The sequence below is a fragment of the Oncorhynchus clarkii genome, chromosome 7, assembly GCF_045791955.1.
Source record: "Oncorhynchus clarkii lewisi isolate Uvic-CL-2024 chromosome 7, UVic_Ocla_1.0, whole genome shotgun sequence".
Classification (NCBI taxonomy): Eukaryota; Metazoa; Chordata; class Actinopteri; order Salmoniformes; family Salmonidae; genus Oncorhynchus; species Oncorhynchus clarkii.
In genome coordinates, this window is record NC_092153.1 from 24,206,546 (window position 1) to 24,231,935 (window position 25,390).

The window sequence follows — 25,390 nt, forward strand, 5'->3', positions numbered from 1 at the left end:
CTCCTGAGATTAGGTTGGTGTAACCGATGTGAAATGGCTAGCTAGTTAGCGGGGTGTGCGCTAATAGCGTTTCAAACGTCACTCGCTCTGAGACTTGAAGTGGTTGTTCCCCTTGCTCTGCATGGGTAACGCTGCTTCGAGGGTAGCTGTTGTCGATGTGTTCCTGGTTCGAGCCCAGGTAGCGGTGAGGAGAGGGATGGAAGCTATACTGTTACACTGGCAATACTAAAGTGCCTATAAGAACATCAAATAGTCAAAGGTATATGAAATACAAATGGAATAGAGAGAAATAGTCCTTTAATTCCTATAATAACTACAACCTAAAACCTGGGAATATTCAAGACTCGTGTTAAAAGAAACCACCAGCTTTCATATGTTCTCATGTTCTGAGCAAGGAACTGAAACGTTAGCTTTCATACATGGCACATATTGCACTTTTACTTTCTTCTCCAACACTTTGTTTTTGCATTATTTAAACCAAATTGAACATGTTTCATTATTTATTTGAGGCTAAATGGATTTTATTGATGTATTATATTACGTTAAAATAAATATTCATTCAGTATTGTTGTAATTGTCATTACTAAAAAAATATTTGTAAAAAAAAAATTGTCAGATTAATCGGTATCGGATTTCTTTGGTCCTCTAATAATTGGTATCGGCATTGAAAAATCATAAATCGGTCAACCTCTAGTCATGTACCTACATTATATAGGTATACGCTTTGACATCGGTTTTGCACATCAGCATTAAACTAGACATCGGGCCGATGCCGATATTGGCATTTTTGGCTAATATCGTCTGATTCCGATATATCATACATCACAACTCTCAATCCTAAAAAGTTGGCTGCCAGTCAATTGAATATTTGGTTCTGGCTTCTGAGATGACTAAAAAGCTTAAAGATGAACACTACTCAGTAAACTACTTCAACAGCCCTCCAACCTTGACGTGCAAACTACATGTGAAATCTAATAATCTAGTGACAAGAGGACGGGATCGGACTCAGGAAACCAGGGTCCTATTCACTTGACATCGGAAGCAAATGGACCGAAACGGTGTGCAGCTAGCTACCTGGACTTAAAAGGTAACCAATAAGAAACAAATTTTCGTTGCAAGACATACCTTGCTACGTTTAGCTATGGTGTGCACTAATGAATATGGCCCAGCAATGGGAGCACGTCTCAGCAGACATAACAGGCTCAGTATCAGAGTGCGTGAGTCAGGTTTTGTAGAGGTCCTGCTATATCTAACACCTCCGTGCCCTCCAGGGTATGCAGTGGGGAAAAAATTAGGTCATCAAAACCCAGAAAGAGAGGAGGAGTCAGTTGGGAGGATGTGAAAGAGAGAGGTGAGCTCACCAGTATCAAGCCTTGAACAGCTCTACCTCTCCCATCAATGACAGGGTTCTGTTCATTAGAGCACATCATTGCAAAACATTTCTAACAGGCAGACACGTGGGCTTGGTGTGTCCATCAATTATGAATGACAAGAGCTATATAACAGAGTTGTGTTCAATAGAGCACACAGGTTTTTTTATTTTTTAAATGCAACGGAAAACATAGCATATATTATTGGATAAGTTAATATCGTACCTCTCCGTTTCACTGGAGCGTTTGTCCATTTCGTGCCTAATGAACACAACCCAGGCCAGTTTCCCTAGGCAAGGCTCCTGCCCTCTCCTACCAAACACAGTATGTTCATGATATTCAAAAAAGACAGAGACACGTGTCTGTATAAGGCCACTGTTTCCATTCCACCACTCGAGTGTGGTAAGCACAGGCAGAGGCATAGAGTCAGTCGAGGTTCTGCGCCGGGGAGAGAAAGACAGAGACATTACACTTCACTAACGAGCGTGCACCCACACGGTCGCCGTGGCAACGCCACTGGTATCTGAATCTGAACGACTCCCAGCACAACAACTCGGGAGTGTTTGAGTGCACTGTGCCGCTCAACAGACAAGCACCCACCCCCACACACTGGGAAAGATACACACACAGTGGGTTTTCAAATGATCTGGACCCTACACCTTCATTTCAGACTAAATGGAATTTCCTTCAGAAAGTAGAAGACGCCTTAAACACTGAATAGCCCAATTTGGGCACTTCAACATCCAAAAATCATCTAGAAGTAAACCTACACCGTAGCATGCTGTGAATCAAAGCTGTCTGACTGAATATGATGTGTGAATGCAGGCATGCATGCTGCGTGTTTGTGTTTACCCCAGGGGCAGAGGGAAACTAGCTAGGCAGCCTCCAGCACTGCAGGGGAAAGAGGCAGGGGGACCACAACCTCCCCAACCAGTCTCATTCAAACATTGACCGACCTCCCCCCCACACACACACACACACACACACACTTCCCTCACGGAACCAACCTAAAATTCCAGAATGCACCAGCGTTTCCTGCTCCCTCCCTTGGCCTGTACTGTGAGATCTTGGGTGGACTAAATAACGGGGATGATGACACAGTTTAGCAGGCCCGCTGGTCCAGCGCCAGGACAGGAGGACATGACAACCGGACTACAGAGTGGTGCAGCGGCAGCCTTCAAAAGGCCGGGTCGGGTCAGGTCACAGTGCATTGGCTAATGCCCCTCTCTGCAATGGACCAGAAAACAAGCCAAAATCGCTGACACTTTGTGTGATGATGGTGAGAGAGCGAGTGTATGAAAAGGATAGAGAAAGGGGAAAAGGGAGAGGGGCACACGAGGGAGAAAAAGGAGTGGAAGAGAAAGAAGATTGGAAAGAGAGAAAGAGGAAAAGCGGGAGAACGAGGAGAAAGAGGAGGAGGAGCGAGGGAGGGAGACGAGGAGAAAGGGACAGGCGCTCACCCAACCGGCATCCTCTCCCACCGATAACTAGCCAGGTTCGTCTCAGTCTAGCGATCATAGCAACTAATTGGAAGAATTTAAACAAACTATTAGCCCAGCTCTGCGCAACAGAGAGCCATTCACACAGACAAGAAAGAACAGACCCTCTACGGCAGTCTGCTTTGCTGTGGTGCCACAGGGGCTCCATGCTAATAGCTAACGCGTCTCCTTAAAATGCCTGTATGAACCGCAACTGCTTGCGGTTTACTCTAACAGCCTTCTCTGTGTAACTGTTTGTGTTAGCGAGAGAGGGGTAGAGACAGAGTCAATGAAAAAGAAAGAGAGTCAACAGGAGAGACTCACATTTATTTTTGCATTGCTGGAGGGATGTGCAAAGCGTTGCAACATGCCCTCTCTCAAAGAGCACCCATTTCCATACTCCCAGCGAAGAGATGAACGCTCTCAAATTGACCTTGAAGAGGGCTCCGAAACAAACCCGCCGCGAAGACACCAAATCATGTATTTTTATCCTACCAAGCACCAGATAAACATCACGCAACTGTGTGAAGTCTCCCCCTAGACGTGCTGCGCACTCCAGAAATATCCTGAAACAGGGGGGTGCTGGATAGAATTAGTCCAACCAACAAATCTCATAGAGTGCATGTAACCTGGTGGTGGTTATGCAATATGCATGCATGAATGGAAAATGGAAAGTATGGATCCCAAATTACACTCCGATGTTTCACAAACACAGATCTCAACTTGCTGAAGGACCCATTTTTCTGGCACACAGGCATATAGGGTACACACACGCAGGCCACATACACCCTGGCTGTGCCCACCAGCATCTACCAGCCATATTATGTCAATTCCATTTTGAAGCAAAGCCACTACTGATCAGTTGCTACTCTCTCCCCCTCCCTTCAGCCCTCCTGTAGTAAGGACATAGCCTATACTCTCCCTCTGTTGGTTATGTGCTTGGCTGCCAACAGGCACAAAGGCTCACACACATGAAAATGAAGCCTGGCCAAAATCTCCAGATTCAAAACTGGCAAAAACGTGTACATTTTTCACATGCGTGTGAATAAACACACACATTCCTATACATAAACGTGTACAAATGTACACGCACAATAATAATGTATGATCAAAGTGTAGAAGAGTGCTACACTGAGAAAGTTTCATTTCATCAGATTCAAGACCATCCTGGGTGGGTTCTTCTTCTTCTTAACACAGACAAGGCCAAGTCATTCTGCAAAGCATCGGTCAGTCTGTTTTCTGCCTGCCTGCCGGTCCATCCAACCTCCTTCCCGTTCCGTCTGTCTACACTAGCATCACACCAAACCGTTTCACTAGCTAACGGTTGCCGTCAGTCTTGACAAATGTCATCGGTGTCACCTCCACTCCCTGTGAACTTTAAAACCACAGTTTGCGCTCAAGGAGCGTGACACGTGACACACTCTCGGGAGGACGACACACTCCTACGGGACTCTGGCTCGGCTCAGTGTGTGCATGTAAAAGGTTGCTCGCAGCCATTAACCGGTGGGTATAAGATGAGACTGAAAACACTTCATTCAGAATGAGCGAGACATGAAAGCTGGAGAAGGCTATGGCTACTCATGAGTCTAAAACATCCTTTTAGATCAAAATTAGCATATTTTAAAATGTTTCACAAAGCCAAAAAAATTATAATAAAATGGTGATTTGGGAATTAAAGAGCAGCTAATGCTATAATTCTCCGCTAACTAATACAGTCTGTTTCCACTAGCATTGCTAACATGCTCCAAAAATGCTAGCCAGGGGATTCCGGCCATTGCTAAATAACCAATGACTTGGATGAAATGACAGCCTATGTAAGACGAAAATAAGCTAAAATGTATTTTAAAGCCAACTATCCTTTTTAACTTCAGGTGAGTATTACATACTCTGGGGGGGGGGGAATGCTCAGATTGGTTCAAGGAAGGAGGAGAATAGGAAGGCTTAGCTTCTGAACATACAGTTCTTTGTTGCCAGTTTTCTTCTAGGAAATTGATTATGGTTGACGTCAGGGGCTCATTCCAGGGAACTGCTGTTCAAGGCAACTAGCTCTTGTTTAGAAATCACAATCCTCAAACTAACTCCTTGTACTGCTTTCATAGAGGATGCCCAAGTCAAAGCGCTTAACTCTGAGATCGTGTGATCTCTATCTTGCTTTCTAATCTAGATACCCAGTAATCTGCAGGCGCCTTTGAGCCAATGTCACAGAAAGAGGCCCGAAGCAAAATGTTCACCTGAGCCACGGAGTTAACTACAGGGAGTGCGGTACACTGTGCTGCCTCTGGTGTGTCTGTGCCTCAGGGACAAAGGCAAAGGAGAACTGAATGTACCCTCCCTACCAACCACTTACTCTCTACCTCTACCTCTCATCCAACCTGTACTGCTCGCCCTCCCCTCCACCCCCCTGCTCTTGCTTCACCAGGCTAATGCCCCGCCCCCCCCCTGCAGTCAAGCGGCTTGTCTGTGCGTGTGTAGCACTCACCATGTCCCTCTGTGTCACGATATAGCCGTGGCCATGTCTGCATTGCAATGGGCCGGCGCTCGTCAAATCCCCAACGCTGCTGGAGACAAAGAGAGGGACATCTCTCAAATCACAACAACACACTGTCCAACATGGCTGGCACACACACACAGGCTTAGCAGACAGAGCTACGGGCAAGCACTTGAGCGGCTCCCCTTTTCATGATATAACGCAACTCGATTTAGCAGTCTATAACAACACGTAGACAGCTAGTGGTTCAGTATAGCAGGAATGAGGACTATTTACATGTACAAATATACATGATTAGGAATAGCATGAAGGAAAATCAAAAGGGAAGACCATTAAATGTCATTTAAACCATTACATTTCATCCTAATTTCAGAACACCTCCACCGGACGTTCTAATTGGTTTGTTAATTACATTTCCCATTCGTCTACCTGCTCATTGCAGCAATTTAAAAAGAGATCTATTGAAATGAACACTAGATGCACATCATATTGCAATGAACACTAAACGCATATCATATTGAAATGAACGCATATCATATTGAAATGAACGCATATCATATTGAAATGAACACTAAACGCATATCATATTGAAATGAACGCATATCATATTGAAATGAACACTAAACGCATATCATATTGAAATGAACACATGATGCTGTTCAGTCATGACGAAGCGACACCCATGTCAGATGTAAAACATGCCCGGTTCAGTCATGATGCTGTTCAGTCATGATGGAGCGACGCCCATGTCAGATATAAAACATGCCCGGTTCAGTCATGATGCTGTTCAGTCATGACGGAGCGACGCCCATATCAGATGTAAAACATGCCCGGTTCAGTCATGATGCTGTTCAGTCATGATGCTGTTCAGTCATGATGGAGCGACACCCATGTCAGATGTAAAACATGCCCGGTTCAGTCATGATGCTGTTCAGTCATGACGGAGCGACACCCATGTCAGATGTAAAACATGCCCGGTTCAGTCATGATGCTGTTCAGTCATGATGGAGCGACACCCATGTCAGATGTAAAACATGCCCGGTTCAGTCATGATGCTGTTCAGTCATGACGGAGCGACACCCATGTCAGGTGTAAAACATGCCCGGTTCAGTCATGATGCTGTTCAGTCATGATGGAGCGACACCCATGTCAGATGTAAAACATGCCCGGTTCAGTCATGATGCTGTTCAGTCATGATGCTGTTGGGTCATGATGCTGTTGGGTCATGATGCTGTTGGGTCATGATGGATCAACACCCATGTCAGATGTAAAACATGCCCTGTTCAGTCATGATGCTGTTCAGTCACGATGGAGCGACGGCAGTGTCAGATGATGTAATCCCCACTCTCTCCCACACACGCACTGGTGCGGACAAAAGTAGCGTGGCAGTTCAGCGTTCACCTTTCAGCGGGTGAGCTAATCTGCTTACAGTGGCTGTGGGGCCAGGGCCAAAATCTCATCAGCACAGCCCAAGACGATCATCCGGAGCAGGTCAGCCCTAGCGCCAGCACACTCACTTAATTCCTCTAATCTGCACACGCTCTGTGTGTGTGTGTGTGTGTAAGCCACATCTGCGTGCTTGCGTTTGCGTGCGGTGCATCTGTGTCCAAACAAGCAATCCTTCACCACCAGGAAGTTCAGTATGATGCCAAGGAGTAGCAGCCGACACTAACTTGAAACCAACATGAAAACAACAGTGCACCCAGGCAGGCACACTTCATTAAGCACAGCTCAAGTATGAAAGTATTTGACCCAGGTCTGCTGTCCCTACTTCTGGGTTAAGACATCCTGATTGGCCCCAACACTGCCGGGGTCAGCTCATCACACAGTTAATAGGTCACAATATCTGCAGCCAATCATGGTTCTAAGATGATCTACCAACAGCGCCAACTGAACAAAAGGCCCACAAACCAGCAAGACGATCACAGAAATCTATACCAAAGCCACAGCCAAACGTTTCCTAGCGTGCAGGTAAGAAATATCATTTGACGTAAAGAAGAAGGCGGTGTGTAAATACATCCTTCCTTGAAGTCATGGCTGATCTGACACGGGTGGATTGGTGTAAGCTATGAAACCTACGGGGTGGAACGGAGGAAGAAAGGCAGCATCCGAAGACGGATCAACACGAATGTCGGCAGTGGGCAACGGGTGGCCGTCCCATCGTCTCCAACCACAGAACATCGGACGTTATTATCTGTTCATCACTTGACGGTCCGGCATGTTGAGTCAGCACTGGCCGCCGACACCAAGCGGGTGATCTACTGCGTGCGCCCGACGTTCCTGTTCGTCTGTATTCACTCTAACAGTATTCAACCCGAGCCAGAGAAACTGAATGACTGTGTATATGAAGAGTGAATTGGGCATTGGGATTTGATCTCAGGAGCGAGACCGTATCCGTGGAATAGTAACGTTGATGAGCAGATGGGGAAATAGAAAACATTAATGCAGAGGGCTATCAGGCTTCCCAGTCACAGGGGTTGCATTACGGCTTGACTGCGGCAGAGCGGAGGGGCAGAGAGGAGGGGTGTCACTGCATCGCTCATACATAATGAGAGGAGCATGATCAGCAGATGTGCCTCCCTCTCAGACTCAACACACACAAACACGTATCATTACTGAGATACTCACGCCGAAACCAGTAAACCGATTGCTGTCCGAGCCCTACACAAGACAGAAGTCTCAAAAGACACAAACACACAGCTCACTAAACAGATTAAGCTGCTGACAAACCAAAGCCCACATCCCCACTAAACCTATTACCAACAAAAACCCTACAAATACCCCTCAACAGACAAGCAGACCCACAAACATTTTACCAACATATGCAGTGGTAGACCTGACCCTGTGCAACACCCTCTGACATGGGGCTGTGACGATACCAGTATCGGTGTATTTTGTCCATGGCAAAAACATAAACACCACGCAGATCCGACATTTTTGGTCCTTTAAAACCCCGCAGCATCAAATAGCGTGCTATAGCTTGGGAAATAAATCAAATGTGACTCTGGTTGACAACATGTTTGTTTTCAACATTAGGGCTGTTTTCCGAAATAAGTTAAAACCATGTGTTTTGTTTCCTTGCCACGATACTAACGAGTAGTCCCAGCTCTACTCTGTATTACGGGCCAAATAGTTTTGACCTCGACTTAGGCCTGAACTAGCCTGGTCCCAGATCGGTTTGTGCCGTTGACGCAAACTGGCGGGGGCCAAAAAAGGAGACCAAAAATGTGTGCGCAGAAAATCTGTGTAAACAGCAACAAAATGTGTCTATTTTAAGAGTGGGGTTGTCACAATACCAACGATACATTTGACATTTTAATTTAGCAGACACTCTTATCCAGAGCAACTTACAGTTGTGAGTGCATACATTGTTTATCATTTTTCTTCTTCATACTACCAGGCCAAGTATCACTATACCAAGTCCCCCCCCGTCCCCCCCCCCAGGACGCATGTTCCCTTTTTCTATATGTTTTTGCACAAAACCGTTTCCTTGATAGTCACACCTCTACTCAATACAACACATTGAATTTAACGTCACACTTTTTACTGTATAATAGAAAAGGCTACTGCTGAAAATAGCTGATTTGCTCATATCCAAAGGCCTACCTGTGATTGGGCAGGAGGAATGTAGTAGGGGATATCAAAGCATAATGATCTGCATTTTCATATTGGCCTATATGAAACCATTTTTAGCCTACTCTTCAGACAACTTTACACAGTCTACACACCTCACTTACTCCCTCCCTTCTCCCACACACATTCTATTTCCCCCCCCCCCCCACACACACACACAGAGCTCCCAAAAGTTAGGCAAGAATTTTAGGAATTTTGTTCAGATTTATCTTAGAACCACATTGATTAGGCATATGGATCATTTCTTTCGGTAGGCCATCTCTGTTTTTCCTGTGCCATCCAAATTTGTGCATAGCCAAGGTACCATGTTGTTAGCTAGCTATCCAGGTAACATGGCTCTAAACAAGGTTGTTTGTACTCAAACTAAACACTTGCAGCCCGTGAGTGGATCAAAGCGGCCCGCAACATGGTTAATTGAATTATATAAAAACGGCCTGCTTGTCCTTACAGGCGAAATGAAAAGAAACGCTCGAACTGTGAGCCGTTCCAATATTTAAACATTTGTAACAGACGCCCCACCACTGTCTGCACACCCCAGCTCGCCATCGCAGCTAAATAAACATTTTAAACTGATGGAGATACGCAGAAAGAATGGACGGAGAAAAGTGGCTGAGTAGGCTAATGGCTGGTTAGGAGATGCAGCTGGCTGCTCACAGCTGTCACAGCTGATATCAGATGAAGTACTAATTCTGATATGACATTTCTGACATCAGGCTCTGAACTCTGTCCTTGCAAATAGAATACGTAGGGATGAATTATGTGCTGTCATTAATTTAGAGAGAGAAGGCAGTGACCACACAGGGAGATTTGTTTGCGTCTCTCTTTTTTTTTAGCTCTATGGGTGATAAACTCTGCGTCTGAACCCTTTGCCACAATTTTTTTTGCCGTTCTTCGCGTGGGTGACCTATTTTGAGATCAAAACGGGCAAATAAATCGCCTTTAAAGTGACAAGTTTTCATCCCTGTCTATCTATGGCAGTGGCTTTCAGAGGCTGTGTGACAGCGAAGTTTAGTCAGACTGGTCTGTTTGTTCTTACAGTCGAAAATAAAAACGTACCCACTTCGCTCGCGCTCTGAGCCACTCCAATAATTAAACAAAGGTAACAGAAAACCCATCACGGTCTGCACACCCCAGCTTGCTATCACGCGCAGAAGGAACGGACGGAGAGAAGCGGCTAAATTGGCTAATGGCTGGTTTGGGGGATGTGGCTGGCTGCTCAGAGCTGTCACACCTGATATTGGATGAAGCGTCTGCTATCACGCTCTCAACTCTGATATTCTATTTGTAGGACGCCATCTGTGCCCAGTCGTCATTTCGATACGAGAACATACACCATTATTTAGTGATCACACGGGGAGAAGATCAGTTTGCGCCCCTCTTTTATAGCTCGCCCTGCGTCTGCGCACTTTTCGTCAGACTGACGCCTCGATCACACCAACAGTGCAGGCACGTTGGTACACCAGAAGTACATTCATTTCTTTAAAACAATATTTTTTAAAACTTTGTTTATTGAATTTAACACCAGCATTTACAAAATAATTGCACTTGTAAGTTATTTGGTAGTAATAAAAAACACATTAAAGATGTGGGCTCCCTTCTTTTCTTATGTTACATGACTACATTTCCCTGCAGTACATTAATTTCCAATGGCACACTGCGTTTGTCTTGCAGCATTGCGTTGCAGAGGCAGTTGTAGTACGTTCTGTGTGGCGCATACATTGGATTTATTGAACAAATGCATCAAACTGTACGCGTAGGCGGCTTGACAGAAATGGTAGTAGAAGCTGAATGTTGAACTTTTGTTGCACACATAACCAGATGATGATACCTTGTACCGTTTTGCGCAAAAACACTGTCTGTGTGATAGAGGCATTATACAGTTGAAGTTTACATAAACTCAAGTTATTTGGCTTAGGTGTAAGTGTTTCACAATTCCTGACATTTAATCCTAGTAAAAATGCCCTGTCTTAGGTCAGTTAGGATCACCACTTTATTTTAAGAATGTGAAATGTCAGAAAATAGTACAGAGAATTATTAATTTCAGCTTTTATTTTTTTCATCACATTCCCAGTGGGTCAGAAGTTAACATACAATCAATTAGTATTGGTAGCATTGCTTAAAATTGTTTCACTTGGGTCAAACGTTTCTGGCAGCTTCCACAACCTTCCCACAAGAAGTTGGGTGAAATCTGGCACATTCCTCCTGACAGAGCTGGTGTAATTGAGTCAGGTTTGTAGGCCACCTTGTTCGCACACACTTTTTCAGTTCTGCCCACAAATGTTCTATAGGCTGGAGGTCAGGGCTTTGTGATGGCCACTCCAATACCTTGACTTTGTTGTCCTTAAGCCATTTTGCCACAACTTTGGAAGTACTTGTATGCTTGGGGTCATTGTCCATTTGGAAGACCCATTTGCGACCAAGCCTTAACTTCCTGACTGATGTCTTGAGATGTTGCTTCAATATATCCACATCATTTTCCTTTCTCATGGAGCCATCTATTTTGTGAAGTGCACCAGTCCCTCCTGCAGCAAAGCACTCCCACAACATGATGCTGCCACCTCCGTGCTTCACGGTTGGGATGGTGTACTTCGGCTTGCAAGCCCCCCCCCTTCTTCCTCCAAACATAACGACGGTCATTACGGCCAAACAGTTCTATTTTTGTTTCATCAGACCAGAGGACATTTCTCCAAAAAGTACGATCTTTGTCCCCATGTGCAGTTGCAAACCGTAGTCTTGCTTTTTTATGACAGCTTTGGAGCAGTGGCTTCTTTCTTGCTGAGCGGCCTTTCAGGGTATGTCGATATAGGACTCGTTTTACTGTGGATATAGATACATTTGTACCAGTTTCCTCCAGCATCTTCACATGGTCCTTTGCTGTTGTTCTGGGATTCATTTGCACTTTTTGCACCAAAGTACGTTCATCTCTAGGAGACAGAGCGTGTCTCCTTCCTAAGCGGTACGATGGCAGAGTGGTCCCATAGTGTTTATACTTGCGTACTATTGTTTGTACAGATGAACGTGGTATCTTTAGGCGTTTGGAAATTGCTCCCAAGGATGAACCAGACTTGGAGGTCTACAATCTTTTTCTTTTGAATTTCCCATGATGTCAAGGAAAGACATGTGTGGAGTGGTTGGAAAACGAGTAAATGACTCCAACCTAAGTGTAAACTTCCGACTTCAACTGTATGTGGGTCATGTGTCTTGTTCGGAGGCGTTGACTGATTTCATGTCAATGCTAATATGGCTCAAATTCACTAGCTAGCTAACCAACAACTGTAACGACGTATTTGAGAGACAAGTGCTCATTGTGTAAATGTACTCGTTTTCAATAAACATTGGAGACTTAATATAATTTACATGTTTTCAACAAGCTCTGCCAACCGCCTGTTTTGTACCAGAGTTGCGCACACGTCGGTTTTGTTGCTAAACAATCAACCAGTCAATAGCAAATAACACCTGATTGGTACTTCATGAAACTGGTCAATGGTTCTGCATGAATCTCATGTACATGTTCTCATATAACACTGTTCACTCAATAGGCCTATGAAGCCATGAACTACTTGAACAGGTAAGTTCTCGGCAAAGCGGTTAAAAGTACGTACGGCATTTACCACTTGGAGCAGTGGAACCGAGTTTGTGACTCACCAATCTACACAACCCGGGCTCTTTCTCCATGGTCTAACAGTGATTTAACGAAATCATTGTATCCGTCCCTTCAACTGCAATGATAAGCCGTGACAAGGTCAAATATAAGCTCGTCGAACAGGAATTTCAGTTGTCGTTGCGGAAATTTCAGTTATGTCATTACAGTATTCGTAGTGCAGGAAGTTCAGCTCTGTAATTTCAGAGCAGGAAATATTTATATATTTTTAAACAGGTCAAAGAGAATCTCTGGACCGCATAGAGAAGCCAAGCTTTGTCTAAAAAGCCCTGTTCATTTATCACAAGGCTGATCTACGGCCCCTGGCATTCTCCTCTGCCAGTCTGTTTCCCCCTGCCACCCCTTTTGGAATGGGTTCGTGGGCACAGGCACACGCAGCCAAATGGTTGGCGCATGGGCGGACACGGTGTCAGACCATCAGCCGGTGACGCGAGTGACGCGACAGACACACAGAGCCGGACAACTCACAGTGGTGACGAGAGGTTGTGCTTACAATACCGCTGAACAACGCTCGTGTTCCTATCATAACATCCTAGCACTAGGAGCATTTCATCTATGGGTGATGAAAGCCTGTGCCCCCCCCCATATCAAACTGTGTTTAGCTAGAACAAGCACGCCGCAGGAACTGGAGCAGAATCCTTTGCCAGTGAGAGAGAGTTCAAAAAGCAGCCCATTTAATGTCCTGGCAGGCCTCTTGGCACACTGGCACCGTGACACAACCTGGCCTTGGCATCGGGAGAAGCCATTGGCAATATAGTGCCACTCCAGAACTCATTGCGCTTGGCAAAGCCTCGCCAGTGCATTCATATAGCATAAGGTTACAATGTCTTGCCAATGCTTAACTAGCCATATTATGGTTACAGAGTGAAAAGAAAAAGGAAAATGTGCCTTGTTAGCAGAAGGGATTATTTGGGATAGAAAGGGGGAATGGAGGAGAGAAATCCCAGAGTTCTCCTCTTTCAGTGGAGGATGCCAAAACGCACCCCTCCCCCACCCACCAGTAAAGCGTTCCAAATCAGCGCACCCTACATTTTTCAACTCAGGGAGGGATAAGGTATCAGGAGACCTGGCAACCTTCATACTCGCATCGTGAGCTGAAATGACAATATTCCACTACAAGGAACTGAGCTAAACTCAGTGGCCACCAGCCAATCAGAGAGAGTGTTTCCATTTTCAGGGGGTGTCACTAGCCAATCACAGAAAGCCATTCCCTCACTGGGGGTACCACTAGCCAATCACAGAAAGTAGGGGTGTAACAATTCACCAAACAAACGGTTCGCTACATATTGCAGTTACTACAGTCCATTTTTATTTACTTAAGTGTTAACACCGAAAAGACTCAAAAACAACGCTAAAATAAAGTGCAATATGCGTGTGAAGTCAATATGTAAAAACATGGCTCGGGCATTGTATAGGCCTATGCTATAACATTTCTCTTACAGAGAGAAAAAGTTGTGCAATTGTGTGACTCATAACGGGGTCGTGTCTGTAGCACAGTACTTCTCATCTCCCACTCTGTGGTTAATGTGATGGGCTGTCACTGTTAAGTAGCTCTCTGTAGCCCCATCCATCTGTAGTAAGCGCGACACGCCCAACACAACTTTGGCTTGCTTATATAGAGCAGGTACTACCCAGTTGCTGAAATGGGTGCGAGAGGGAAGTTCGTAACGTGGCTTGAGCACTTTCACGAGGTACTGAAACCCCCCTATTCTCAACCACCGAGAACGGGCGCAGCTATAAACACCTATGGCTCTTGTAATTTCTTTGGCCAGGTCCGAATCTGCTGCAAAGGGCAGCGCGAATACAGACGGGAGACAAAGTTGTGTTGTTTCCATCTTGCTCCGGTGGTAGGAATACTGGGGTGATTTCGGCATAAATGTTAAGTGTCAACATGTTTGAGGTGTTGGCAGCTACATAAGCCACTCTCGTTGAGCAGTGGCGACATACTGTTGAAGTTTTATCCACAACTCTCTGTCCATCTCCGTTATAATCTAACGGGAAACCAAAATGTTCCCAAACTAGAGATTTAAACGAGGATCCTCCTGGTTGTGATAGTTCATTTAGAGGTATGTGACAGTACCGGCAAACTCTGAACCACTGCGAAACCCTACAATTTCTGATTACACAGGGAGAGGAGAGAGAGCGAGAGAGACCATGACAGAGAGAGATAGGCGATAAGAATTCTCATTATGCAGGAGGAAGAAGTAAAAAGAGAACGTTCCATTTCTCCAATGGGGTTTTGAGGAATAGTAACCAACCATGCCAGATTAAAAAGGAGGCCCATTTATTAGAGCCATAGTATGTGGCAGCTGTGGCAGTGACAGATGGCCCAGTGCACTATGGGAGAGTAGCTGGGTCACAGCCAGGTCAGTTGGGCACTGGTGGAAAGGGCAGCAACACCCACACACTGCACATGAGTGGAGGGAGAGACAGCACTTCACCATGGTCATGTTCATTAGGCTTTAAATAGTAGAAAACCGACTGATACTGGGTTGTACTATCTGGGTTTATCCAATTGATAAATGTTTGAAAACATTTCCAGTTCAGTGCCCTAATGAACATGACCCAACATGGCCTACTCTTATGAAAACATAGGGACTGCTCACATCAGACTCTCCCAAAAGTCTAACACCATCAACAGTATGTGCAGAATGTCACCAATCACAATCAACCAGAACAGAACACCCTCCAATACCTAATCCACATGTAACAGTATAACCTTAGACCGCCCCCTCGCCCATACCCGGGCGCGAACCAGGGACCCTCTGCACACATCAACAACAGTCACCCACGAAGCATCGTTACCCATCGCTCCACAAAAGCCGCGGCCCTTGCAGAGCAAGGGGAACTACTACTTCAAGGTCTCAGAGCAAGTGACGTCACCGATTAAAACGCTATTTAGCACGCACCGCTAACTAAGCTAGCCGTTTCACATCCGTTACACACACACACCTGAGTCAAGCCAAAGTTGATAACATTGTCCTTCCTGACACAGTTCTAACAGAAACATTTTAGCCAGTACGGATTTGGTGAGCATTTTAGTGTCACTAATTTACATCACCAACAATAGTGAAATCCAAAATGAAGCATTAGCCTATACGTAGAGCCAGGAGTATGTCATGCAACTGGACCAACTGGATGTAACTGGTCCGAATTAAAGGACATAACTAGACTATGGCTGGGCGATATGGCCAAAATATTATTTCACCGTATTTAAAAAATATATGAATTTTTTAATTGGACAGTATTTGATGGTATTTTTAGTTTTTCAGTAATACAAGTTCTACATTTGCTTTATGAGTAGTGAGTGATCCTAGGGTGGCAACACAGACTCGGTGAAATCACTTACAGGCTGACTACACCGCTCGAGGTCAGTTCTATTTATGATGCAGATCGTGCTGCAAGTCCTGCCACTCCCATCTCATTGGTTTATAGAAGCAGGTACCCACGTGCCATCTCCTCATTGGTTATACCCACGTGGGTGACTGAAAGACGAACGAGGTCAGTGGCGGTAATGCACCTAATTTATGAAAGTTGCCAGCTGCAATATAAGAAATCAAATCAAAGTTTATTTGTCACGTGCACGGAATACAACAAGTGTAGACCTTACAGTCAAATTCTTACTTACAGGCTCTAACCAATAGTGCAAAAAAGGTGTTAGGTGAACAATAGGTAAGTAAAGAAATAAAACAGTAAAAAGACAGGCTATATACAGTAGCGAGGCTATAAAATTAGCGAGGCTACATACAGACACCGGTTAGTCAGGCTGATTGAGGTAGTATGTACATGTAGATACGGTTAAAGTGACTATGCATATATGATAAACAGAGAGTAGCAGCAGCGTAAAATGAGGGGTTGGGGGGGTACAATGCAAATAGTCTGGGTAGCCATTTGATTACCTGTTCAGGAGTCTTATGGCTTGGGGGTAAAAACTGTTGAGAAGCCTTTTTGTCCTAGACTTGGCACTCCGGTACCGCTTGCCATGCGGTAGTAGAGAGAACAGTCCATGACTGGGGTGGGTGGGGTCTTTGACAATTTTTAGGGCCTTCCTCTGATACCGCCTGGTATAGAGGTCCTGAATGGCAGGCAGCTTAGCCCCAGTGATGTACTGGGCCGTGCGCACTACCCTCTGTAGTGCCTTGCGGTCAGAGGCCAAGTAATTGCCGTACCAGGCAGTGAAGCAACCAGTGCAACCATGCTCTCGATGTTGCAGCTGTAGAACCTTTTGAGGATCTCAGGACCCATGCCAAATCTTTTTAGTTTCATGAGGGGAATAGGCTTTGTCGTGCCCTCTTCATGACTGTCTTGGTGTATTTGGATCATTCTAGTTTGTTGTTGATGTGGACACCAAGGAACTTGGAAGCTCTCAACCTGCTCCACTACAGCCCCATCGATGAGAATGGGGGTGTGCTCTGTCCTCCTTTTCCTGTAGTCCACAATCATCTCCTTAGTCTTGGTTACGTTGAGGGAGAGGTTGTTATTCTGGCACCCCCCGGCCAGGTCTCTTGTCCTCCTCCCTATAGGCTGTCTTGTTGTTGTCGGTGATCAGGCTCTTGTGTCATCTGCAAACTTAATGATGGTGTTGGTGTCATGCCTTACCATGCAATCGTGGGTAAACAGGGAGTTACAGGAGGGGACTGAGCACGCACCCCTGTGGAGCTTAAGTGTTGTGTGGCAGATGTGTTGCTACCTACCCTCGCCAAACCGCGCAGCCGACCAGTAAAATACTACTTGAGTAAAAGTCTAAAAGTATTGGGTTATAAATATACTTAAGTATCAAAAAAGTAAAAGTATAAATAATTGAAAATTCCATTCATTATGCAAGCCAGATGGCACCATTTTCTAGTTTTTTGTTTGTTTGTATTTACGGATAGCCAAGGGCACACTCAGACATAATTTACAAACAAAACATTTGTGTTTAGTGAGTCCTCCACATCAGAGGCAGTAGATGACCAGGGATGTTCTCTTGACAAGTGTGTGAATTGGACCATTTTCCTGTCCTGCTAAGCATTAAAAATGTAACGAGTACTTTTAGGTGTCGGGGAAAATGCACGTAAAAAGTACAGTATTTTCTTTAGGAATGTAGTGAAGTAAAAGTAGTCCAAATTTTAAAAAAATAGTAAAGTACAGATACAAAAAAAAAAAAAACATACATAGTACTTTAAAGTATTTTTACTTAAGTACTTTACACCACTCCTCAATTGAGAAAATGTCCACACTGCCACGTAGGGTTGCACGATATGGACAAATCATCTAGGACTTATTTTTAACCAAATGTTGCAATTGCAATTTGACTTTCCAATAAGAGCAAAAAACTGTTGGAATCATGGAAATAGAATGACTATTTTAATTCTATAGTTAGAATATAATAGTAGGAACTTTGAATACAATGTTGTTTGAGATGACAAAATGCCAGGGAGGGGTTATTGTGACAGTAGGAACTAAAGTGTCGATAAGCGTTTCCTAGGGGACCCTATAAGCTTTGGCTATATTGCATGTTCTCTCTTACCTACATCATGTAGCCAACATATCCCTGCTTTGCATATTCCTCTTTGATTTTGAAGATACTCTTGCACAAACAACATGCTGATTTAGGTCTACACCATCACTGGTATTAGCAGGCTGTATTAGCTAGCTATGTATGCTCTTACTCAGTACATTTATTAGCTAGCTATTAGCATTAGCGGTTAACAAGATTTAGGGCAACTTGCTAAGAAAAGACAAACTAGCTGTTTGCTGATGTAAGAAACACAAACCTTTAGTGTCATTATAGAACGCTAGTGGATTTATATTAAGAAGCAGAGTGAAAACAGCATTGTCATCATCAACATTGTTGCATGTGCTGCATTGACCATGCAGACTGAACGCAAGTGTCTCGTGGTTGAGGAACATCAAAATGCGCTCCTTGAGTGACAGGGGGCATGGCTAGGTATGTGTTGAGCGGAGAGAAATGACTCAAGTAGCAAAGTAAACTCTAAAAATTGACATTACACATGGAGTATCACATTTAACAAAACAAAACATTCAAATACCGGTATAGAAGGTAAAGTGAAAACCCAAACCGGTCCCTGCTTCAATACCATAAAATATGGTATACCGCCCAGCCATGGAGACAGCGCACGCCTCACACCACACAGTCTCCAATACATATGCGCGCACACACACACCATTTCCTGTCTGTCAGCCTCTGTGTTCCTACATCTGAGGCCATTAGTGGGTGTGTAGGTCACGGAATGTGATTACAGGATGGTATGCTGGGCTGTTTCATGCCATTTGCATGTGCCCGCCCTCAGCTCTGCCCAGGCTGGCGTCACACATGGTGTGTGTGTGTGTAGGCAGGGCCTGAGATAAGCCCTGCAACACAGCATACCGTTCCATAAACAGGGTGCCCTGTCCTCTGCCCAGGGCCTGAACCCATGCGCCGCCCCCACCCACATCTGAGATTTGTGGAGTAAACTATCACGTCAAGATTCCCTTGTTACTGCTCTTTGAGTTCTTTAAGTTTAGACTCTTAGATCCCACGCACAAAAAGAAAAACACATCTTAAGCAGTCAGATGTCATGGGAAGAGTCGATATCTGTGAATACGTTGTCATACAAAAATAATAAAACGTTTGATTAACCATATTGTAGTCCGTAATACGTGTTGTCCCTAACATTCCTAATGCTTGAATATAATTGACACATTCGCCAACAAGCACAAAAACATTTTCACATATCACATGCCTGTAAAACAGTGACAAAGTAACATGGCGGCTACACGCGTGTGTGAGTTTGTGATGTTCCTTACCTTAAAATGACCCCAGGTCTCAGAGACCCCGGCTACTCCTCATGAGGAGAGCCTATCCCTGGGTTCCCTTTGTCGTGCCCTTTGACCTTGGTCTGGCAGATAAAGCAAGCTGACTGGCTTAGCGTCGGCCCGGAGTCACAACTGTCACAGAGCCTCAAATCCCGGCACTCCCTCTCAGCAGAAGATCACAGTGCCCATTCACAAACCTGGAGAGTGGAAAAAAAGACAACCATCAGGGGTGTATTCAGGGTCTTTAAAACGCTCAGAATATCGCAGATGGAAATAGAACAAATCCAGTTGACACAATCCCCTTTTCCATCTGAGAGACAATCATTTCTGTTCTACGCAATACATTCTCTCTCCGAACATTCCGTGACATTACATCCTCCTAAACAGGCCTCAGATCTCCAAAGACCTAAATACACTTTTGGTTGAGGAACATGATTATCAACGGACCACACACGTTTACATCTCATTCATAAACTCAGCAAAAACAGAAACGTCCCTTTTTCAGGACCCTGTCTTTCAAAGATAATTCGTAAAAATCCAAATAGCTTCACAGATCTTCATTGTAAAGGGTTTAAACATTGTCTCCCATGCTTGTTCAATGAACCATGAACAATTAATGATACAGACGGTAGGCAATTAAGGTCACAGTTACAAAAACTTAAAACACTAAATAGGCCTTTCTACTAAAAACACCAAAAGAAAGATGCCCAGGGTCCATGCTCATCTGCATGAACGATGTGGCCAGTGCAATAACTCGCAATGTCCGTACTGTGAGATGCCTAAGACAGCGCTACAGGGAGACAGGACGGACAGTGGCAGACCACGTGTAATGTTTGGATCAGTACATCCAAACATCACACCTGCGGGACAGGTACAGGATGGTAACAACAACTGCCCGAGTTACACCAGGAACGCACAATCCCTCCATCAGTGCTCAGACTGTCCGCAATAGGCTGAGAAAGGCTGGACTAAGGCAGGTCCTCACCAAACAACACGGGCAACAATGTCGCCTATGGGCACAAACCCACTGTTGCTGGACCAGACAGGACTGGCAAAAAGTGCTCTTCACTGACGAGTTGCGGTTTTGTCTGACCAGGGGTGATGGTCGGATTCGCGTTTATCGTCGATGGAATGAGCGTGACACCAAGGCCTGTTCTCTGGAGCGGGTTCGATTTGGAGGTGGAGGGTCCTTTATGGTCTGGGGCGGTGTGTCACAGCATCATCGGACTGAGCTTGTTGTCATTTCAGGCAATATCAACGCTGTGCGTTACAGGGAAGACATCCTCCTCCCTCATGTGGTACCCTTCCTGCAGGCTCATCCTGACATGACCCTCCAGCATGACAATGCCACCAGCCATACTGATCGTTCTGTGTGTTCTTGCATGGCCAGTGAAGAGCCCGGATCTCAATCCCATTGAGCACGTCTGGGACCTGTTGGATCGGAGGGTGAGGGATAGGGCCATTCCCCCCAGAAATGTCCAGGAACTTGCAGGTGCCTTGGTGGAAGAGTGGGGTAACATCTCACAGCAAGAACTGGCAAATCTGGTGCAGTCCATGAGGAGGAGATGCACTGTAGTACTTATTGCAGCTGGTGACCACACCAGATACTAACTGTTACTTTTGATTTTGACCCCCCTTTGTTCAGGGACACATTTTTCCATTTCTGTTAGTCACATGTCTGTGGAACTTGTTCAGTTTGTCTCAGTTGATCAATCTTATGTTCATACAAATATTTACACATGTTAAGTTTGCTGAAAATAAACTCAGTTGACAGTGAGAGGACGTTTCTTTTTTTTAATGAATTTATCAAGCCGCTTTAAAAAAAGGCACAATCGATACATTCAATGTCTGGTTGAAAAGCAGTGTGACTTTTTAGAGGTTTCAGGGCAATGTCTTAGAGAGGAATAATTCAAATAGGAATACAATAGGAAGAGGCAGACACAGTCGGTCCCAAATCGAACGTGTGTTCGATTTTTATTTTAGCTTGTGTTTCTTCTTTCTCTGGCTGCAACAGAGGCCATGCAATTTAGCAATTACACATTTAACAACTAAGATGCACAAGGGAAATTATATATAGAAAACTTGTATAATGTGTACATGATACATCCCACATATACCAAGCTAATATATAAAACCATCACATATACAAAGGCAATGGAACCACATGGCAGATTCTACCCACAGTGCAAAGGGAATAGATAGCAGACAACCTACATGTTAACTGCATATCCACAGCTTTGACATTAGGTTAGATGCCCAGGTTTAAGCCACTGCACAGCAGTAAAACTATGGGACAGCTAACAGTAAAACTATGGGACAGCTAGAATGAAATACCAATTGATCCAAAAGGACAACTTGGAAATAGCGTTACCCTAGCCTGGTATGCATAAACTTTAAGGCCTTAATTATAATCTTAAACCTTGGATGCATAGTTGAAACAATGGCAACGCAGCCACCCCACCTGTTTTGGTAAAAAGCTGAGATTGGCCTGGAGAAATGTAACCACTATCAAATTCAGACAGAGATATGAATGAAACCCTGACCATGATATCAAAATGATAGTTTTAACCATGATGAGGCTATACAGTGTTTGTTTACATTTAGGTCATTGTCACAAACATTGGCATAAAACAAATAGTTTGGGTTCTGATGGGGTAAAACACTTGAACTAAGCTTGAGGCATTTATAAGTTACATTCTTCAAGAATCAATGGGTATATATATCATTAATTTATAAGTCCAAAAATGGATGTAACAACTAAGGATTCTAGCTTTAACCTACTGTACTGGAGCCAATGTATTTTCCATGCTGGCAAAATGAGTGTTATACGGCTTCATCAGCTCTTCTGACCATGGCATCATTCACATCTTCTATATGAATAGTCTACACCACCAAAATAACCTTTTGGCAAATATTGATTCTGCCCAAACAGTCGTGAGCAGAGTGAATAGGCCAAGGCTTTGGTTATCTAAGTAACCTACCATTCAAGCAGGAACCACAACCAGGTGGACACAGGACATGACGCAGTATTCTCTATGGGTAGAACAAGTAAACAGACAGTCTTTGCTCAAGAAACCAAACGGGCTAGTTACACAGCATAAATACCATCTATATAACTACAAAGGGGTGGTGATGCAAGTTTCCAACTAACTGACACAACACCTATTATGAATAATATAAAACGTATGATTCAACATTTTCCAGTACCTCCAATCCAGTGTTTACATATGCAAAAGAGTGTGGGCTACATTCATTTCAGAATATGTTGCAGACGTCCCATTCCATATTGAGTCGGATACCATGAATGGGAAAATTACTATACCCTCTCGTAGCTTTGTTTTTTTGTTGGCCAGACAGTTACAAACCATCTCCTTTCACGCTCGCCTTTAATAACAAGTTGATCAAAACCAGGAGCCACTGCAACACGAAAGGTAACGATAGATTTAGCGTATTCGACCACGGCTGTTCAAGCCTTCCACTGGAAAACGTCGGGTTGGTCACAGAATGGGACAAAAAGCTTCAGGCCAAGTCGGCGAATCACGATCAACATTTGCAGGATGTGTTGCTTACTGCCTTGCAATGGTTTCACCACGCGTAGACCTGGATAAGTGCAGTAATTTAAGTTTTCTATGTGAAACCGAAAGTCAGAATTGATTAGTATTAGTGGGGAAAGTAAGTAACCCCCCACAAATCGATGCATTACGAAAATAGAAAGCAGCAGCATGTGTGCTGCAATGGACAAATACCCATCTACACAAATTAATAGGACAAAACTAGCACCAGGGACAGACTTTGAAGCGATATATTGAAATAGCAAATTGAAGAATGTTTAAAGGTGTAACGTTAACCAGAGAATAAGGGTCTGACTTCCCAACGGAGCAAGGCCAAGTATGTTTACAGCTGAAAGGGCATGGGAGAAAACATTTTTTTTAAAGATATACAGCTTGGTTAGGTAGAGTAACGTTAGATGCAAAGGGAAACCCTCCCTTACCCATTGTGTCTGACACAATATCCTTCATTGTTGAACACGATATCACATATGTATACAGAGCTCCACGAGTCCCATCTTTCTTCGTTGAGGACAAATGATTCCATACACAAATAGACTTGCACCAATAATTATCCTCGAGTAAAGTAAACAATTTTCATAAAAAGAGGTTAGGCCTACGCGAAAGACGAGGTTAAACTGTTATTTTTCCACGATTAAACCAGAGCAGTAGAATAGTTCCAGATTTTGCATGAATAAATCTCCGCTCCTGACTAGTATACTCCAAGCGATAACAAGGGCTTCTCCAAGACGTTCCAAACTTGTGCAGCTTTTTTTTCTCTCTCTCTCTCTCTCTCAAAGGAGTTGTTCCTGTTTCGCCAAAGCTTGGGGGAGGGGTGTTTGTCAAAGCAAGCTGAAAACCCCAGCCAGTTTAGAACACAGACCAAACTCACAGAGAAGTGAGAGCGAAGTCAATCCGTTATAGCCTACTAGGGACGACAGGGTAAAGGTGATAATGGACTAACCGATTGCAAGACTAGAATAACCATACAATATCCTATGCATTTTGGGAAATTAAAATGTTTGCCTATTAGGCCTGACAGTAAATAGCAGTAGTGTAAAAAAAAAAAAAAAATACTTTGAAGTATTTTTACACCGCTTAAGTCGTTTTTGGTGTATCTGTACTTACAACTATTTCTTACAACTTTTACTTCACATCATTCCTAAAGATGTATATTTTACTCAATACATTTTTCCTGACACCAAAAGTACTCCTTACATGTTGAATGCTTAGCAAGGACAGGAAAATGGTCCAATAGAGCCCCACAGTGGAGGTGTCATAATACCCATAAAACCTAGCTGTCAAACAGGGAAATGGTTCCAATAATTTTTCCACCATTCATTTTTCCCATAGGGGATTTTAGAGGAAAAAAGGGGCTGTTTGTGTAGGCTTACCCAGGAAGGATGTTTCAACAACCATGTAAATCTCTCTCGGATAAGGTGACTTTTATCAATATGCTCGGCTCTATTTACTCTTAGATTAAAAAATGCTAATTATGATCAAAGTAGACATCGTGCAAAACTACAAATCCCTGCAAGCTCCTGCACGTCACATCTAGCTGACACCTTTTCAAACAGGTATTGTATCGATGTAAAACTTGCACAAGACAGTTCACAGAATTGTCCATTTAAAGAAATGTTGCCAATTTATTAATTACTAGAGTTAGTTAACATTAGATAGTTAACCCAGAGATGTTTACCTTTGCCTCGATTTGGCAGTCTCATTTAGATCATCATGGCATTTGTAGTTCTTTATGATAGCCACATTAGCAGCTAATTAGCATTACATTTTTGGTGGGTAAATACAGGTGAATATATATACGTAAGTCACCTTGTCCTAGAGAGATTTACACGGTTATCAAAACATCACGCAAGGGTAAGCCTATGCGAAGCACAGCCCTTATTTTAAGTTTCTAAAATCCCCTATGGGAAAAATGAATGGTGGAAAAACTATTAGAACCCTTTCCTTGTTTGACCGCTAGGTTTTATAGGTGTTATGAGTCATACTGTGATACTCTATACATGCGCTTATCTCTGGTCTGCCTCTGATCTGGTGGACTCACTAAACACACATGCTTCATTTGTAAATGATGTCTGCTCCAGCCTCTCCAATCTAATGTGTGTTTGTGTGTGTGTGTGTATATCAGGGGGGTTGGATGAAAGCAGAAGACAAATTTCCACCTCGTGTGGACTAATGAAGTATACTTCTTGTCTTGTTTCCTCTGCTACCCCCACTTTGAAATAATAGCTTAACCTAAATTCTTAATCAGATTCTAGGTCAAGTCAATGTGCCATACTGTATGTGAGCTGTTAAATCAATTGTAGTTGAAAGAGCTGTGTCCCCCGCATGCCTGCACAGGAGACGATAGTAAATGAAAAAGCAGACACTTTCCTATAGCCTGACGTCTTTTTAGA

General features: G+C 44.0%; 1 protein-coding gene across 2 annotated transcripts in view; it reads right to left on the bottom strand.

Moving 5' to 3' along the window:
* The window catches only part of LOC139413092 (B-cell CLL/lymphoma 9 protein-like), a 55,892-nt gene extending 32,134 nt beyond the window's left edge, over positions 1-23,758 (bottom strand). The window contains exons 1-3 of one of the 2 annotated variants that reach the window (XM_071160144.1): positions 23,420-23,758; positions 19,420-19,625; positions 5,328-5,403 (exon numbers count right to left, since the gene is read on the bottom strand). The gene's annotated coding sequence lies outside the window, so the exon portion shown is untranslated. Of the gene's footprint in view, positions 1-5,327; positions 5,407-19,419; positions 19,626-23,419 lie in introns of both variants that reach the window. The other variant, XM_071160145.1, reaches the window with a different exon arrangement.
* Positions 23,759-25,390: the final 1,632 nt, after the last annotated feature.